Genomic DNA, 19,852 nt, shown 5'->3' on the forward strand with positions numbered 1-19,852 from the left:
AGGGCTGGCCCGGCCGGCCCGAGCTCCGCTGCGGCCGAGGCGGCTCCCCTCCCTTCCCTCCCTTCCCTCCCGTCCTCCCTCTGGCCCGCCCTGGGGACCCCCCCAGCCCCGGGGGACCCCAGTGACGTGCGGAGCTGCCCCGGCGGCGAGCCCTGGCCCGCGACGCCGGAGGGGCGGGGAGAAGAAGCCAGGCCGGCGGGGAGAGAAGAATGTTCCGAGGCCGAGCGGGGAGGCGGCCTGGTTTGATTTTTTTTTTTTTTTTCCTTTTTTTTTTCCCCCCGTGGTTGGTCTCCTCAGGTTACATTTCCCTTCCAGCTTCATCTCGGAAATAAAAGGAGAGATCCACGGGGAGGGAGAGCGAGGAACTTCTTGAAACGTACGGCCAGCCTCCACCCAAGAGGCGGGCAGAGGGACGTGGGAAGCGGAGGCGAGGAGGGCAGGGGTAGAGCCCCGGACCCCGCTCCAGCCCCCGATACCCGCCTCGCCGCCCCGCCCCGCCCCTCCTCCGCAGCACAAGCAGACGTGCACATTCTTTTCAAATGTCATATTTCCTTTGATCCTGGGCAGCGTTTCTCCATGTGTCTGGCTCGGCTCCTGCCCAGCCTGCCGCTCCCCCCTCTCACCCCACTTTGTGTATTTTCCTGGAGGTCCCTCCCCCTCCTCCCAGCATCTGGAAGGCCCTGAGGGCTGGCGTTGGCGCACATTCCCCTGGCGACTCTGGCCTCGCCTTCCAGTGACTCAATTTCCCCTTTGCGGGTGGGGGCCGAGGGATGCGGGCGGAGAAGAGCTGTCGAGAGAGAATGTGGTGTGAACGAGCCTGCAGACTGCTCAGAGCGCCAAGCTTCCCTCGGGGGGGCGGGGGGGGTGGCATCCCCTCGACTTTGAAAACCCTCGGCTCTGTCTGGGCTGCAGCAGAGAGATGGAATTTATGACTTCTGCAGCGTCCTGCCTGGGGAAGAGTGGATAGTTGTAGGTTTAGGTTGCCATACACATCCGCCCCCTGGCGACCGCAAAGACCCAGCCGCCCTGCCTCCCGCGGGTCCGGTTTCTCTCCCGGCGGGCCTTTGTCCTCGCTTGGCTGCCCCCTAGCGCGCACACCTGAGTACAGCTCCGCCTTCTCACCTTGTGTTTATGGAGCGCTTTGACGTCTGCTCTCCACTTTCAAAAGCAAGATTCAATGGCCTTGGAGGTGGACTTTTTTTTTTTTTTTTTGTAATTTCACAAAATACAGCCTCCTAAACGATTCAAATCATACAAAAATATATAGTAAGTTTTGATACTCCACCATTTTGTATAAATTTATTAACCTATGTATGTACACATGACTTGCTCTTTTTGTGTACATCAGACCATGCTGCAAGCACTGTTCTTGACTTGCTTTTTTTTTCTCAGTTAACAAATGGCTTGGAGATCTTTTCCTGTCAGTACATGTGCATCTGAAAATAGTAATAAAAATGCCCATCTTTATTTGAGGTTACTGACAGAGCAAGGTCTGGAACCCAGGCTTCCTGGGTCCTTGTCCAGTGCTAATTCCACTATACCACATTATACGTAGGAATCTGTCTTAGGGTGGGCTTTCCCCAAAAAATCAGAGCCTGAAAAAAGAACAACATGCAGGTAGTTTATTGTGGAGATCAATCACAGGGGACAAAAGGGGGGGACTGGGAAGAGTGAAATGGGAAAGAGGGAAAGCCCTCCAAGGGTGTGATATGAAGCTGATTGCCACTCTGAGCAACTGCAACATCGTCCCACTGGGCATCTTCTGCAGAGCCATACAGAATGTGATTCAAGAGATGGGATATTTATCCACTTACCCGCACCCCCAATAGTCAAAAGTTGCCCCTTGAGGGTTAGTTCCTTCACTCTTCCAGTTTTACACGTGTCAGAAAACAGTAGGTGTCCCACAAGGCTGCAGCAAAGAAGCCCCTGGACAAGAAGCAAAAATGATAGGAGCTGTACCTGCAAGCAGGTACTGTCAGGTGACATGGGTAAGCAGTTGGTTGCCACAGCAATAGCTGGAGTAAAAAGATGGATAGAGAGTAGATGAGACAAATAAGATGTGTCCTATTCAAACAAAAAATATGTATTGAGGAACCTCTACATTCAGAGGTAATTCTAGGCATTGGGTACCTATATTTATAAACCAAACCCCCAAGAATTTCCAGTTATTGTCAGGTTGGAAATACATTTCATACTTGACATCTCCCTCTTCCTTGCCCCCTAACTGTACAGAATTATTTGTTTTATTCATGGAATATCTATATCTATCTCTCTATGTATCTATATATCTATCTATCTCCTTCCTTTGCATTCCCTTCATTGCCATTCCAGTTTAGGCCTTGATTTTTTCTTAAACTCTCAATAACAGTATCTAACAACAATGGCATACTTTACACATTTGACAACTGAGGCATATCATTTTTAAACCCTTCTCTTCAACAAAAATATTTTCAGTATTAATCATGATGTGAAACATAGTGGCCAGGAAAAATGCAAAGTGTTATAATTTTCTTTTATTGACTTCATATGTCTAACAAGGTCAGTAACTATATATATATCTCAGTACAAGAAAGGAAAAAAACAACAGATTAATAATTGCAGTTATATTGATATAACTTTTATAAATATTTTTAAAGTTGCTAAGAGAGTATATCTTTTTAAAAAATATTTATTTGTTTATTTATTTATTGGCTGCACCATGTCTTAGTTGTGGCACGTGGGATCCTGCTGTGTGCAGGATCTAGTTCCCTGACCAGGGATCGAACCCGGGCCCCCTGCATTGGGACCACGGAGTCTTAACCACTGGACCACCAGGGAAGTCCCCGTATAATTTATATTTTAAATAAAAAGGAAAAGCATATACTTACATATTGATCTGTCATAGGAATGGATTACAACATTACAATTTCTTTTCCAGGTCTTAATTTTTACAAATTTGTCAATGACTTTGTCAAAATTGATCTTCACATGTAGACAATATAGCCAGATTTGTTGATCTATCTCACTTATGGCTGATCAAAGAAAACTTTTTAATAATCTTAGTTTGTTACTGAGGTATAATCCACATACCATAAAATTCACTTTTGAAGTGTACACCTCAGTGGGTTTTAGTATATTCACAAGGTTGTGCAACTATCACCATCTCTAATTCCAGGATATTTTCATCACCCCCAAAAAGAAATGCCATACCTATTAGTAGTCACGCCCCATTCTCCCCTGCCCTTTCTCCCTAGAAACCACTAATTCACTTTCTGTCTCTAGATTTTCCTATTCTGTACACTTTATGTAAATGGAAGCACATAATGTTGCCTTTTCTGTCTGGCTTCTTCCACTTAGCATGATGTTTTCAAAGTTCATCCATTGGTAGTATGCATCAGTATGTCATTCCTTTTTATGACTAAATATTGATTTTAATTTAAAAATATTCTTCACAGAGATATATAGATGATATAGATATAGATATATAAATATAGGAAAAAATCTAAGGAAAGGATTGGTACAATTCATTAAAAATCACATTTCACAATAAATTCCAAAAATGACAATACGTCTTTGTTTCTCCAGAGTTGAAGCAAACAGCTTTCAGGTGTCTCCTTCATTGAAAAATTTTAAACACAAACACTTCACGTTTTTACATAATGTAATAGTTTCTATTAGTGCATAACAGATCACTTCCAAAACTTTGTAGCTTCAAACCACAATGGTCATTTATTATCTCTCATGGTTTCTGTAAGTAAGAAATTCAGCAGTGAGGAAGGCTCCCATCTGCTCCACAACCTCTGGTTAGGGACTTGAAGGCTAGGAACTAGAATTGTCACATGTCTCGCCGTTGACATTGACTGTTGGCGACTGAGACTAGCTAGAGCAATTGGCTGTACCACACACATTCTGTGTGGCTTGGACTTCCTTACAAAATAGCAACTTCGAGAGAGAGCTCCAGGTAGAAGCTACATCCTTTTCATGACCAAGTCTTGAGAGTCACAAGCCCCTGGCCAGAATCAAGGAATGAGAACATAGACCCCCACCTCTGGGAGGAGGAAGTATCAGTTACATTGCAAGAAGAGCATGTGGAATGGGATAAACACATACACACGGTCATCTTTAGAAAATAAAGTCTGCCACAGTCTGGTCATAATAATCCATGTCCCTCCCACACTCATCCCTTCCCTTTAAGACCTTCAAGTCTCATCGCATCATGGCACCAAGTTCAGGCACAAGGACCCAGATCTCATCACCTAGGTCCTGGACCTCAAGCCTGAGCAAATGCTGTGTAACCAACCACCCAAAAACAGTGGTTCCTTCCAGCTATGTATTATCTAATTGGGAGATAAGATGTAAAAAGGAAAAGTTATATACTAATTAAAGAGTTTGACAATAACCAGTAATTCAGGAGATGTTACAAACCAGTTCCATCAATAAGAGATGATTGGTTGGAAGCAACAGAAAATGGCTCCATATAACCTAAGCAAAAGAGAAACGTTTTGGCAGGAGAGATCACAGAACTAAAAGAAAAGGAGAATCAGGCTTCAGTGGTTCTGGGGAGCTGGACACAAGGACCTGAGGCACAGTCTCTTCACGGTGCTAGACATTTTCAGTTCCTGGTGTGCACTAAGCCCTTCCCACTTCCAGGACTTTGCAGATGCTGTTTCTCCTGCCTGGATCTCTCTTGACACACAACATTCTTTGCCTAACTTCTACTAATCTCCAGATCTCAGCTATAGTCTCATAGCATTCTCATAGCATTCGTAACACACATCCCAACTGTAATAAGATAACCATGTAAACGCTTGTTTAATGTCTGTGTACCCCACTAGAGTGTAAATTCTCTGAGAGAAGCCTTGGCTGTCTATTTATCTACCAAAGCCTCTCTCTCTCTTTTTTTTTTTACCTTGGAAAATAAATTTTTATTACAATAAAATTGAAAAAGATAGGTAGCACTATGGTTTTTATATGACAAAGTACAAAATATCAAAGATAACTGAATTTAATTAATTATTGCACATATCTTGATGTTTAACAGCAGTGTTTGGGTGAGTAATAAAGACATATGCCTTTGAATAATGCTTCTGTTTCTTTTGTTCAGGTCTCTCCTTCAGGAACACTGCTTATTTTGATTCTATTCTCTATATATTTGGATATTCTTCTGCTATTTTTATCTTTGTCTTTTCAAGTCTTTATTCTGAAGAAACTTTTCCATTTGTCTTGCTTTCATTCTAACAAAATCATTAATTATAGTCTTTTTTTTTTTACATTTCATATATTTAACAAACACTAGTGGAAATAAATGAAAACCAATCAAATGAGAACAGGCAAAAGCTATTTGCTCAGAGCTTGCTCCAGCAAGGGAGTCAGCCACCCTGACTTGCATTTTGGCAGAGACTCAAAGTCAGGTAAAGGAGTAGAGACAATTTATTGTAGAAGAAAAGAAAGGCTTCCGGTATATCCTGATTGGAAGCTATTGGTATGGGGAAGCTGTAGGTGGGCTAACTGGAGGCAGGGCATCCTATGTGATTGGTTAAAGGTGCATTGTTTGGCTTCCTCTGGTTTGTCCTAATTTGGAAGCAGCAACAAAATTTAGGGAAGTTGTCACTTATTAATCAAGATCTGGCTGTTTGGCGAAGATTGTTAACAGGACTTATTGTTTGGCTTCCTAGGCTGGTTACTAGAGATAGTGGTCTGACTTCCTGCAAGCCTGACTTCTAGACGGTAAGCTGGCTTCCTAGGCTGGTTACTGTAGATAATGGGCTGGGGAGTTGCTGCAGATTGCAAGTCAGAGTTCTATCGTTATATGTGGTCTGGCCATTGTCCATTTGTATATTTAATTTCTCATGTTTATTGAACACCTATTATGTGTCATCACCATGCTAAGCTCTGGGATACAGAGATTAATAGAAGATATTTGTTGACCAATTGAAGAGTTGGTAAGAGATAGTGTTTTAATAACTAGGTGCATCTGTTAGAATAAGGTTTGGCTGGGTATGACATCAAAACCTGAAATACCAGTGGCTTAAATGAGATGAAAGTTTATTTCTCTCTCATATGAAGGCTCTGCAGGTAAAAATTCAAGATGTTATATGTCAGTGCCACAACTATGACACTCCCAACTCCTTCCATCTTGCTGCTCCACCATCCTTAGCATCACACTTCATGGAAGATGGTTGCTCAAGATCCAGCCATCACATCCACCATTTCTTTTTCTTTCTTTTTTTTTTTTTTTTTTGCCTATGTTGGGTGTTCGTTGCTGTGCACAGGCTTTCTCTAGTTGTGGCAAGTGGGGCTACCCTTCAATGCGGTGCACAGGCTTCTCAATGTGGTGGTTTCTCTTGTTGCAGAGCACGGGCTCTAGGTACACGGGCTCTAGGTGCGCAGGCTTCAGTAGTTGCAGCATGTGGGCCCCGTAGTTGTGGCTCATGGGCTCTAGAGTGCAGGCTCAGTAGTTGTGGCTCACGGGCTTAGTTGCTCCACAGCATGCGGGATCTTCCCAGGCCAAGGATCGAACCCATGTCCCCTGCATTGGCAGGTGGATTCTTAACCACTGTGCCACCAGGGAAGTCCCATCACATCCACTTTTAAACCAACAAGAAAACAAAGAGCAGAAGAATGCACACCACTCCCTCCCCACACCATTTATATTTACTTAAAATTGGCCAGAATTTATTCACACGGCTACACATAGCTATAAGGGAGGCTGGAAAATGTATTTATTCCAAGTGGACATATGCTTAACTAAAAATACAAGGTTCTGTTACTAAAGAAGATGGGAAGAAAGACTATTGGGGTCAATTAGCAGCTTCTGAAAACTAGAGAAACAGAATGTGGGGATTACCCATAAATTTCAGTTACCCGTATTTCCTCTAATACAGGATATTCTTGACTAAGCATGTAAGTATTCTCATTATATATTACACAAAACAAATCAAGTTCTTTTCATAGTTAAGTAGAAGCAGCTTGGGACTTCCCTGGCAGTCCAGTGGTTAAGATTCCATGTTCCCAGTGCAGGGGGCACTGGTTCCAACCCTGGTCAGGGAACTAAGATCCTGCATGCTGCACAGTGTGGCCAAAGATAAAAAATAAAGAATATACTGAAAACATTTTTAAAAAAGAAGCAGCTTTATGACAGCCATGGTTATCCTATTTTAAGGATGCTGTTGAGATGGTTCAAGATGGCGGAGTAGAAGGAAGTGCGCTCACTCTCTCTTGCAAGAGCACAAGAATTACAACTAACTGCTGAACAATCATCCGACAGAAAGACACTGGAACTTACCAAATAAGACACCCCACAACCAGAGACAAAGGAGAAGCCGCAATGAGATGGTAGGAAGGATGCAATCATGATAAAATCAAATCCCATAACCTCTGGGTGGTGGGCAACTCACAAACTGGAGAACAGTTATACCACAGAAGTCCACCCACTAAAGTGAGGGTTCTGAGCCCCACGTCAGGCTTCCCAACCTAGGGGTCCAGCAACAGGAGGAGGAATCCCCAGAGAATCAGACTTTGAAAGGCAGCGGGATTTGATTGCAGTACCTCCACAGGACTGGGGGAAACAGAGACTCCACTCTTGCAGGGCACACAAAAAAGTGTGCTCACCAGGACCCAGGGGGAAGGAGCAGTGACCCCATAGGAGACTGAACCAGACCTACCTGCTGGTGTTGGAGGGTTGCCTGCAGAGGTGGGGGGCAGCAGTGGCTCACCGAGGAGAAGGGGGCACTGGCAGCAGGGGTTTGGGGAAGTGCTCATTGGCGTGAGCCCTCCTGGAGTCCACCATTAGCCCCACCAAAGAGCCTGTAAGCTCTAGTGCTGGGTAACCTCAGGTCAAACAACCAACAGGGTGGGAACACAGCCCCACCCATTAGCAGACAAGCAGATTAAAGTTTTACTGAGCTCCGCCCACCCAGAACTACCCACCATCAGTCCCTCTCATCAGGAAACAGGCACAAGCCTCCTAGAAAGCTTCCTCCACAAGAGGGCAGACAGCAGTATCAAGCAGTATCAGCAGTATTCCGTTCTGTGGAACTGAAAACCACAGCCACAGAAAGATAGAGAAAATGAAAAAGCAGAGGACTTTGTACCAGACGAAGGGACAGGATAAAAACCCAGAAAAACAACTAAATGAAGTGGAGATAGGCACCCTTCCAGGAAAAGAATTCAGAATAATGATGGTGAAGATGATCCAGGACTTTGAAAAAAGATTGGATGCAAAGATCTAAAAGATGCAAGAAAAGTTTACCACCAAAGACCTAGAAGAATTAAAGAGCAAACAAACAGAGATATGCAATACAATAACTGAAATGAAAACTACACTAGAAGGAACCAATAGCAGATTCACTGAGGCAGAAGGATGAATAAGTGACCTGGAAGACAGAATGGTGATAATCACTGATGTGGAAAATAATAAAGAAAAAAGAATGAAAAGAACAGAAGACAGCCTAAGAGACCTCTGGGACAATGTTAAACACACCAACATTCGCATTATAGGGGTCCCAGAAGGAGAAGAGAGAGAGAAAGGACCTGAGAAAATATTGGAAGAGATTATAGTAGAAAACTTCCCTAACATGGGAAAGGAAATAGCTACTCAAGTCCAGGAAGTGCAGAGAGTCCCAGGCAGGATAAACCCAAGGAGGAACATGCCAAGACACATAGTAGTCAAATCGACAAAAATTAAAGACAAAGAAAAATTATTAAAAGCAATAAGGGAAAAATGACAAATAACATACAAGGGAACTCCCATAAGGTTAACAGCTGATTTCTCAGCAGAAACTCTGCAAGCCAGAAGGGAGTGGCATGATATATTTAAGGTGATGAAAGGGAAGAACCTACAACCAAGAATACTCTACCCAGCAAGGATCTCATTCAGATTCAATGGAGAAAGCAAAAGCTTTACAGACAAGCAACAGCTAAGAGAATTCAGCACCACCAAACCAGCCCTACAACAAATGCTAAAGGACCTTCTCTAAGTGGGAAATATAACAGAAGAAAAGGCCCTCAAAAACAAGAAACTAGGGAAAAGAAGAAATTAAATCCCAAAGCCAAAAGGAGAAGAAAATATAGAGAACACAAACCAATGTCAGAGAAAACAGCAGAAAAACAATAAAAATCAATGAAACCAAAGCCTGGCTCTAAGACAAGAACAATAAAATTTATAAACTTCCAGACAGATGGATCAAGAAGAAAGAAAAAAAAAAGACAAATTACCAATGTTACAAAGGAAGGAGGGACATTACTACAGATCTTATAGAACTTAAAAAGCATAATAAAGGATATTTTGAACAATTTTTTGCCAATAAATTTGACCAGATACATGAAATGGAAAAAAAAAAAAAAAGGGATGCTGTGCATGATATCTACAGCAACTATTCAGAGTCCTCACTCTGTACCCAGGGACACTTTTTTCTCAGGTCTCAGTGACAACTATGCTTCTCCTGAATCATCAGGCAGAAATACAGGGACATTTAAAATGGCAGATGCTGAGCTTTTCATAGACTAAGCATTTGCAGTATACATTGTAGACCACATTGCAATAATTTGGTCCAATCTAAAACTATGTTCTTTTTGGATAAATTCATGATCCAATTAAACTTGTGATCACATCAGTTAAATCTCATGATCACACAGAATTCCCCAGATTTTGTCTTAAAAATTTTCCGCAGCTCCTTTTGGGTATCATTTCTATTTACTCTGACACATTATTACTTCTCACCCTGTTGTTCATCCTGTTCAGAGGCAGAAAGAAAGGTGAGGTATAGGGGGTGGGGCACAGCAAAGCAGAGTCTCTCTCTCCCATTTGTAAGGACACAGTGAAAAATGTTTCAAAGAGGACTATAGGACTAGATTTTCCCAAGACTTCTAGTTCTAATGTCCATATTTGGACTGCCAATACCCTGATCTTTTTCCAGATCATTACTCTTACTTTCACTGCAGAATCCTGGTGAAGTTGTAAACTTATATGCAATTCAAAAACACGCAAGATCATTTTCAGCCTTTAGTTTATATCTGACATCTACAGAAACAAAGACACATGCAACAGTGCTGTATTTCTTCTGGGTTTTGAAGTGGATATTCTCTGTCCTAAGTTTTTTTTCTCCCACTTTTAAGTATCCAATGTCATTGGAAGCAAAAATCCAACCCTAAAATTCCACCTTCCACACCTTTAACTTGTCTTCTAGGAACTGCTACCTAGTTCTCAGAACCTCATCTAGCCTGCCTTGCTAGAATGTGGAGGGAGTCTCATTTCCTTTTGCTCAATCTTTACTCCATATCCAGTTGCATGTGCCTCACGTATTCCCTGAGGTTTTGCTGCTTACGATCCTACCTATAGATTAGTGAAATGTCTTACTGAATAGTCATTTAATTCACCGTCTGGGAGATACCATATTGAGTTTAAGTGCTCTTTGTACTTTGACCTCGTGATTAACATATGGTATTATTTATCCAATACCAGAATACATGGTTCTGAGAAACAAGATATGATAGACAGAATAATGGCCCCCAATTATTGAGTAAGAGCCTCAGAAGAACTTTCAGCAGTCTTATGGTACTGAGGACACAAAAATTGGAGTTAAAGACCTGTCAAGAAGGAGGGCCCTGAAAAACACCCCAGGATTTCAGTTAGGGCCCTAAGGGACTATACCCTAGGAGTACAGCTGTATGAGTCAGGGTTCAATTAGGAGGAAGGTATTACGTAGGAATTTGAACCAGGAAAGTTTAATATAAGAAAGTATTAACTAGGGACTTCCTTGGTGGTCCAGTGATTAGGACTCCGTGCTTTCACTGCCGTGGCTCTGGGTTTGATCCCTGGTTGGGGAGCTAAGATCCCACAAGCCGTGTGGTGTGGCCACAAGAAAGAAAGAAAGAAAAAGAATAAAAGAAAGAAAGAAAAAGAAAGAAAAAGAAAGAAAGAAAGAAAGAAAGAAAGAAAGAAAGAAAGAAAGAAAGAAAGAAAGAAAGAAAGAAAGGAAGGAAGGAAGAGAGAGGGAGGGAGGAAGGGAGGGAGGAAGGAAGAAAGGAAGAAAGAAAGAAAGAAAAGAAAGAATTAATTATGATAGGGTATTGGAGTACTAAGAGGTTGGCTAGTAAGAAGAAAAGAGAATCTAAAGGATACAGGAATAGTAGATATGAGAAATAGCCACTGCCCACAGGGCTAAAATAAAATATCCAAGGAAGACCACTCATCTGCCCCAAACTCCACCCCAGGGCTGAGATCCAGACCTGCTTTAAGAGGACCTACCTCTGGCTCATTACTGGGTGGAAGAGTCACTGAAATGCTGCACTTCAGAACTCACTGCAAAGTTGCCCAAGGAGGTGCGAGGTGAAGTCATTTGCGGAGAGATGCCCGATCATTTGCAATTCACTAAGAAGCCATCCAAGAAGGTGCCAGGGAAGCTGTTGACTGCTGGGCACTGCTGAGTGTCTTACACTGCAGGAGGCTTCAGTGAAGAAGCTGTGTATGCCACTGGAGCCTGGCCAAAGGAACACCAGAACTAGGAAGAGACCTCGTTCTCCTCCAGTAGTCCTCTGTCACCTATAACTGACAATGCTTGACACTGTGCCAACTGGCAAAAGAGAAATATTTGTAGAATCCAGCTCCAGCATTATAAAGCAGAAAGTGATGGGTGGGTTTGGAGTTGAAAGTTAATTAATAACTGTCACAAAGGACAATATGGAAATAGATGAAGCCACACTAAGAGTGAAACAGCTTCAAATCAACTCAATCCCATATTGGATTAAAGTGACTTTCCCCTATTCTAATTGCCTGCCAGAAATAAATGTGAATTATCTCTAAAGAAACCAAGTATTACCCAGAGATACAAACTATCTCTACAACTTTTCATACAAAATATCTGTCATACAATCAAAAATTACAGGCATACCAGGTGATATCATCAAATGACTAAAAACCAAGGGGGAAAATACTCAGTAGAAATAGGCCCACAGCTGATTCAAATATTGGAGTTATAAGATATGGACTTTGAAATAACTGCAATTAAAAGATTTGAGAAAATAAATAAGACAGAGACTTTCAGCAGAGAAATAAAATCTATAAAAAATAATCAAAAGTAAAATCTGAACTGAAAAAATCCAATAAATGATATTAATTTTCTCTATTTCCCACCTCCCATAGGAACTGATTCCTGACCAAGTCTCATTTAATTTTCCCCACTCAGAAAATTGCTTTACTTAATATCTTTTGATATTATGTTCACATAATACATATGTCTATTATGTGCCAGGCACTGTAATTATGCATCATACACTTCTACCCACCCATTAACCTAAAGGAGATACTAGTTCCCCCATTTTATACATGAGGAAATTGACACAAAGATTAAGGAGTTTTCCCAAAGACAACTCTGAAATGGTTAAGCCTAAATCCAGCCCAGGTCTATCAATATGACGCCAAATCTGTGTTCTTCCCACTATACTATACTACCTCTCTCCTTCCTACTTGTCTGAGCAGACAGAAATTACTTTCCTTCCTATTTCTTCAACATACTCCATATCTTCACCTATTTTTTTATAAATTTATTTATTTATTTGTTTATTTATTTATTTATTGGCTGCATTGGGTCTTCGTTGCTGCATACAGGCTTTCTCTAGTTGCAGTGAGCAGGGGCTACGCTTCGTTGTGGTGCTCAGGCTTCTCTTTGCAGTGACTTCTCTTGTTGAGGAGCACAGTCTCTAGGCACTTGGGCTTCAGTAGTTGTGGCATGTGGGCTCAATAGTTGTGGCACACAGGCTTAGTTGCTCTGCGGTATGTGGGATCTTCCTGGACCAGGGCTTGAACCCATGTCCCCTGCATTGGCAGGTGGATTCTTAACCACTGAGCCACCAGGGAAGCCCTTCACCTATTTTTTTAATTTTTAAAAATTAAAGTATGAGTTACAATGTTGTGCCAAACTCTGCTATACAGCAAAGTAACTCAGTTATACACATATATACATTTTTTTAACATTCTTTTCCGTTATGGTTTATCCCAGAGACTGGATATAGTTCCCTGTGCTATACAGTAGGACCTGTTGTTTATCCATTCTAAATGTAATAGTTTGCATCTACCAACCCCAAACTCCCAGTGCATCCCTCTCTATCTCTCCCTTCCCCTCAGCAACCACAATTCTGATCTCTGTCTGTGAGTCTATTTCTGTTTTGTAGATAGGTTAATTTGTGCCATATTTTAGATTCCACATGTAAGTGATATCATATGATATTTGTCTTTCTCTTTCTGACTTACTTCGCTTAGTATGATAATCTCTAATTGCATCCACATTGCTGCAAATGGCATTATTTCATTTTTTTATAGCCAAGTAATATCCCATTGTACATATGTACCACATCTTATTCATTCCTCTGTCAACAGACATTTAGGTTGTTTCCATGTCTTGGCTATTGTGAATAGTGCTGCTATGAACATAGAGGTGCATGTATCTTTTCGAATTAGAGTTTTATCTGGATATATACCCAGGAGTGGTGTTGCTGTATCATATGGTAATTCTACTTTTAGTTTTCTCAGGAACCTCCATACTGTTTTCCATAGTGGCTGCACCAGTTTACATTCCCACCAACAGTGTAGAAGTGTTTTCTTTTCTCCACACCTTCTCCAGCATTTGTTATTTGTAGACTTTTTAATGATGGCCATTCTGACTGGTGTGAGGTGGTACCTCATTGTAATTTTGGTTTGCATTTCTCTAATAATTAGTGATGTTGAGCATCTTTTCATGTGCCTACTGGCCATCTGTATGTCTTCTTTCGGAAAATGTCTATTAAGATCTTCTGTCCGTTTTTTGGTTGGGTTGGTTGTTTTCTGTTGTTGAGTTGTATGAGCTGTTTATATATTTTGGAGATTAATCTCTTGTCAGTTACATCATTTGCAAATATTTTCTCCCATTCCATAGGTTGTCTTTTTGGTTTGGTTTTGTTGCATTTCATTTTGTTTTATGGTTTCCTTTGCTGTGCAAAAGCTTGTAAGTTTGAGTAGGTCCCATTGTTTATTTTTGGTTTTATTTCTATTGCCTTGGGAGACTGATCTAAGAAAACGTTGGTACAATTTATGTCAGAGAATGTTTTGCCTATGTTCTCTTCTAGGAGTTTTTTGGTGTCATGTCTTATGTTTAAGTCTTTAAGCCATTTTGAGTTTATTTTTGTGCATGGTGTGAGGGTGTGTTCTAACTTCATTGATTTACATGAAGCTCTCCAACTTTCCCAGCACCACTTGCTGAAGAGACTGTCTTTTTCCCATTTTATATTTTTGCCTCCTTTATCAAAGATTAATTAACTGTAGGTGTGTGGATTTATTTCTGGGCTCTCTATTCTGTTCCATTGATCTGTATGTCTGTTTTTGTACCAATATCACACTATTTTGATCACTGTAGCTTTGTAGTATTGTCTGAAGTCTGAGAGAGTTATGCCTCCTGCTTTGTTCTTTTTGCTCAGGATGACTTCAGCAATTCTGGGTCTCTTATGGTTCCATATAAATTTTTGGATTGTTTGTTCTAGTTCTTTGAAAAATGTCATGGCTAATTTGATAGGGATTGTATTAAATCTTTGGATAGTATGGCCATTTTAACAATATGAATCCTTCCAATCCAAGAGCATGGGATATCTCACCACTTCTTTGAATCCTCTTTAATTTCCTTTATTAATGTTTTATAGTTCTCAGTGTATAAGTCTCACCTTCTTGGTCAGATTTATTCCTAAGTATTTTATTTTATTTTTTACTTTTGGTGCAAATTTTAAAGGTATTGTTTTTTTACATTCCCTTTTTTAAAATTAATTTCTGTTAAAAAAATTGTTGCTTTACAATGTTATGTTAGTTTCAACTGTACAACAAAGTGAATCAGTTATATGTATACATATATCCCCTCTTTTTTGGATTTCCTTCCCATTTAGGTCACCACAGAGCACTGAGTAGAGCTCCCTGTTCTATACAGTAGGTTCTTATTAGTTATCTATTTTTACATAGTATCAATAGTGTATATATGTCAATCCCAATCTTCCAATTCATCCCACTCCCCTCCTTTCCCCCTGCATTCCCTTTCTAATATTTCATTGTTAGTGTAAAGAAATGCAACTGATTTCTGAATGTTAATCTTGTATCCTGTCACATTGCTGAATTCACTTATTAGAACTAGTATTTTTTGCATGGAGTCCTCAGGGGTTTCTAAATATAGCATCAAGTCATCTGTGTATAATGACAATTTTACTTCTTCCCTTCCAATTTGGATACCTTTTATTTCTTTTTCTTTTCTGATTGCTGTGTTTAGAACTTCCAGTACTATGTTGAAAAGAAGTGGTAAGAGTGGACATCCTTGTCTTGTTCCAGATTTTAATGGGAAGGCTTTCAGCTTTTCACCATAGAGTATTAAATTGGCTGCGGTTGTAAATGGCCTTTGTTATATTGAGATATGTTCCCTCTATAGCCACTTTGGTAAGAGTTTTTATCATGAATGAATGTTTTTTGTCAAACGCTTTTTCTGCATCTATTGAGATAATCATGTGGCTTTTGACTTTTCTTTTGCTCATTGATTGATCTCCATATGTTGAACCACGCTGTGAGCTTGGGATGAATCCCACTTGGTCTTTCTCTATGAAAGAAAAAGATCAGTGGTGTATGATCTTTTTTATGTGTTGTTGAATTCGGTTTGCTGATATTTTGTTGAGAATTTTTGCATCTATATTCATCAAAGATATTGGCCTGTAATTTTCCTTTTTAATAGTACCTTTGTCTGGTTTTGGTATCAGTGTGATGGTAGCTTTATAGAATGTCTTTGGGAGTGTTCCCTCCTCTTCAATCTTTTGGAAGAGTTTGAGAAGAATCAGTATAAGTTCTTCTTTGTATGTATGGCAGAATTTGCCTGTGAAGCCACCTGGTCCTGGACTTTTATTAGTAGGGAGTTTTAAATTACAGATTCTATTTCAGTTCTAGTGATTGGTCTATTCAAATTATCTATTTCCTTTTGATTCAGTTTTGGTGGGCCGTATGTTTCTAGAAAGTTGCTCATTTCTTCTAGGTTGTCAAATTTGTTGGCATATAATTGTTCATAATATTCTCTTATTTTTTTGTATTTCTGCAGTATTAGTTGAGATTTCTCCTTTTTCATTTCGTATTTTGTTTATTTGGGTTCTCTCTCTTTTCTTCTTCTTTTTAAAAAAGTATTTATTTATTTATTTATTTGGCTGTGCCAGGTCTTAGTTGCAGCACGTGGGATCCTTGTTGCAGCATGCTGGATATTTAGTTGCAGCATGCAGGATCTGGTTCCCTGACCAGGGATCAAACCCGGACTCCCTGCATTGGGAACTTGGAGTCTTAGCCATTGGACCACGAAGGAAGTCCCAATATTGCTTCTGTTTTATGTTTTGGTTTTTTGGCCACGAAGCATGTGAGAATCTTATCTCCACGATGAGGGATCGAACCCGCATCCCCCGCATTGGAAGGCAAAGACTTAACCACTGGACTGTCTGGGAAGTCCCCTTCTTTTCTTCTTGGTGAGCCTGGCCAGAGGTTTGTCAATTTTGTTTACCCTTTCAAAGAACCAGCTCTTGGTTTTATTGATTTTTTCTATTGTTTTCTTAATCTCTATTTTATTTCCTTCCCAATCTTTATTATTTCTCCCTTCTGCTGACTTTAAATTTTGTTTGTTCTTTTTCTAATTCTTTTAGGTGGTAGGTTAGGTTGTTTACTTGAGATTTTTCTTGGTTATTTTGAGGAAGGGCTATATTGCTATGAACTTCCCTCTAAGAACTACTTTTGCTGCATCTTATAGATTTTGTATGGTTGTGTTTTCATTGTCATTTGTCTCCAGGTATTTTTTAATTTCCTTTTTGATTTCCTCACTAACCCACTGGTTTTTTCGTAGAATGTTGTTTAGTCTCCATGTAATTATGTTTTGTTTGCTTGGTTGGTTGGTTGGTTGGTTGCTTTCCTTTTCTTTTCCTGTGGTTGATTTCTAGTTTCATGCCATTGTGATCAGAGAAGATGCTTGAAAAAATTTCTATATGCTTAAATTTGTTGTGGTTAGTTTTGTGCCGTAGTATGTGGTCAATCCTAGAGAATGTTCCATGTCCACTTGAAAAGAATGTGTATTCTGTTTTGGGGGGGTGTAATGTCCTGAAAATATCAATGAAGTCTAACTTCTATTGAATCATTTAGGATCTCTGTTACCTGACTGATTTTCTGTTTAGAAGATCTGTCCATTGATGTGAGTAGGGTGTTAAAATCTCCTACTCTTATTGTATTCCCATCAATTTCTCCCTTTGTGTCTGTTAGCATTTGTTTTATGTATTTGGGTGCTCCTATATTAGATGTACATATGCTAATGAGTGTAAAATTCTCTTCTTGTATTGATCCTTTTATCGTTATATGGTGCCCTTCTTTATCTTTGTTTATAGCTTTTGCTTTATTTTTTTTTTCCTGCACTGCATGCCTTGTGGGATCTTAGTTCCCCAAACAGGGATCAAACCCACACACCCTGCTGTGGAAGTGCAGCATCTTAACCACTGGGCCACCAGGGAAGTCCCTATAGCCTTTGCTTTAAAGTCTATTTTGTCTTACAGAGTATTGCAACTGCAGCTTTCTTGTCATTTTTATTTGCATGAAATATCTTTTTCCATCCCCTCACTTTCAATCTATGTGTGTCCTTTGTCCTAAGGTGAGTCTCTTGTAGGCAGCATATTGTAGGCACTTATTTTTCATCCAGTCACTCTATGTCTTTTGATTGGAGCATTCAGTCCATTGTCATTTAAGGTAATTATTGATAGATGTGTATTTAGTGTCATGTAAAACCTTGTTTTCCAGTTGATTCTTTGTTTCTTCTTTGCTTCTTTCTTTTTCTTTTTCTTTTTCTGTGTGTTTGTGTGTGTGGGGGGGTGTGTTTGGTTTGATAATTTCCTTTTATTTTATGCTTGTGTTCTCTTCTTTTTGGCTTTTGTGAATCTACTGTATATTTTTGATTTGTGGTTGCCCTGTTTTTCAAGTATGTTAACCCCTTCCTATATCTGCTTGCTTTAGACCAATAGTCATATAGGCTCAAAGAGATTCTTAAAAAAACAAACAACAACAACAAAACCCTGAATTCTTACTCTCCTTCTCCATATTTTATGATTTTGATGTCCCTTTTTACATCTTCATGTTTATCCTTCTGCTCTTCCTTGTATTTATCATCACTTTCACAAATAGTTTTTTTCTTTTTAATTTGTATACTAATTTAAGTGATTTACTTTCCAATTATGATTTTCTCCTTCCTATATATTCTTGCTCCTTTTCTATATAGAGAAGAACTTTCAATATTTCTTTTAGGATAGGTTTAGTATTGCTGTATTCTTTTAGTTTTGCTTGTCAAGAAATTCTTTATTTCTCCCCCTGCTCTAAATGATAATCTTGCTGGGTAGAGTATTCTAGGTTGCAGATTTTTCCCTTTCAAGACTTTGAATATATTTTTCCACTCCCTTCTGGCCTGCAATGTTTCTGTAGAGAAATCAGCTGAAAGCCTTATGGGGGTTCCCTTGTAATTAACCCTTTTTTTTCTTGCTGATTTTAGAATCCTCTCTTTATCTTTAATTTTTGCTATTTTTATTATAATATGTCTTGGCGTAGGCCTGTTTGAGTTCATCTTGTTTGGGACCCTCTGTGGTGGATAGTTCTATGTGAGCTTAGACTCACCCATTGCTAGTGGGAGTGTAAAATGGTACAAACACACTGGCAAAATGTTTGGCAGTTTCTTCAAAAGTTAAATATATACCTATGATATGACTGAGCATTCCCCTCCTAGATATTTATTCAAGAGAATTGAAAACATAGGTCCATACAAAGACTTGTACATGACATGTACATTTGTAATAGCCAGAAATGATTGTCCATGAACAGGTGAACTGATAAAGAAATTGTGGCACAATGGAGTACTACTCAGCAATAAGAAGGAATAAACTATGCACACAACAATATAGGTGAATCTCAAAATAATCACATTAAGTGAAAGAGGTTGGACAAAAAAGAGTATATACTATGTGATATACATGTGTGATAAATGGATTTCTATTTATATTCCATTTCATTTATATAAAGAAACCAATCTAAAGTGACAGAAAGCTGTTTAGTGGTTGCCAGAAAAGGGGAAATAGCATAGAAAGGAAAATATTGAAAAGGGGCACAAAGAAGTTTTGGGTATGATAAATAAGTTCACTACCTTAATTGTGGTGATGGTTTCACTGACATATACATATGTTAAAACTCATCACATTGTGTACCTCAAATATGTGCAGTTTATTGAATGTCAACTCTACTTCAATAACGCTGTTAAAACATTTAACTTAAAAAAGCTGTTAGTTTTACTTGATTGGTTCAAAGTCCTGCTTCCAGATTCTTTCAGAGGACCTCACCCGTAAAGGAAAGCAGCTGAAAGAGCATAGATCTGGGTTTAAAACCCCACTGTGCCACCAAGCTTTTGTATAACCTTAGGCTGGTTACTTAACCTCTCAGAGCCTCTCAGTTTCTTCATCCATGAAATGGGGCTAATAATTATCTGCCTCACAGGTTTGTTGCTAAAATTTGAATGAGATGGCAGATGAGAGAGCCATAGGCACGCGAAAACATGAGTCCCCATCTCTGAGAGAGAGTCATTTCTGTTCCCTTCTTTTCCTCTCCTCTCCTCTTTCCCCCCAGACAGGGAGGGATCCTAGTCAGAGGATAAACAATGAGGAGGAAACAGGGCAGAGGGCTCGGATTGTGTTCCCCTGAAAACAGAGCCTGAGACCAGAACTTGAGACTTCCTGGAGGGTGGTCCCAAGGGTTAGGAGGGACAGAGCAGAAAATGTGAGTCAGGGAAGGAGAAAATGCCCCCAAAAGGTACCTGTTGCGCTAGCT

Source organism: Hippopotamus amphibius, chromosome 2 (assembly GCF_030028045.1).
Source record: "Hippopotamus amphibius kiboko isolate mHipAmp2 chromosome 2, mHipAmp2.hap2, whole genome shotgun sequence".
In the NCBI taxonomy this organism is placed as follows: Eukaryota; Metazoa; Chordata; class Mammalia; order Artiodactyla; family Hippopotamidae; genus Hippopotamus; species Hippopotamus amphibius.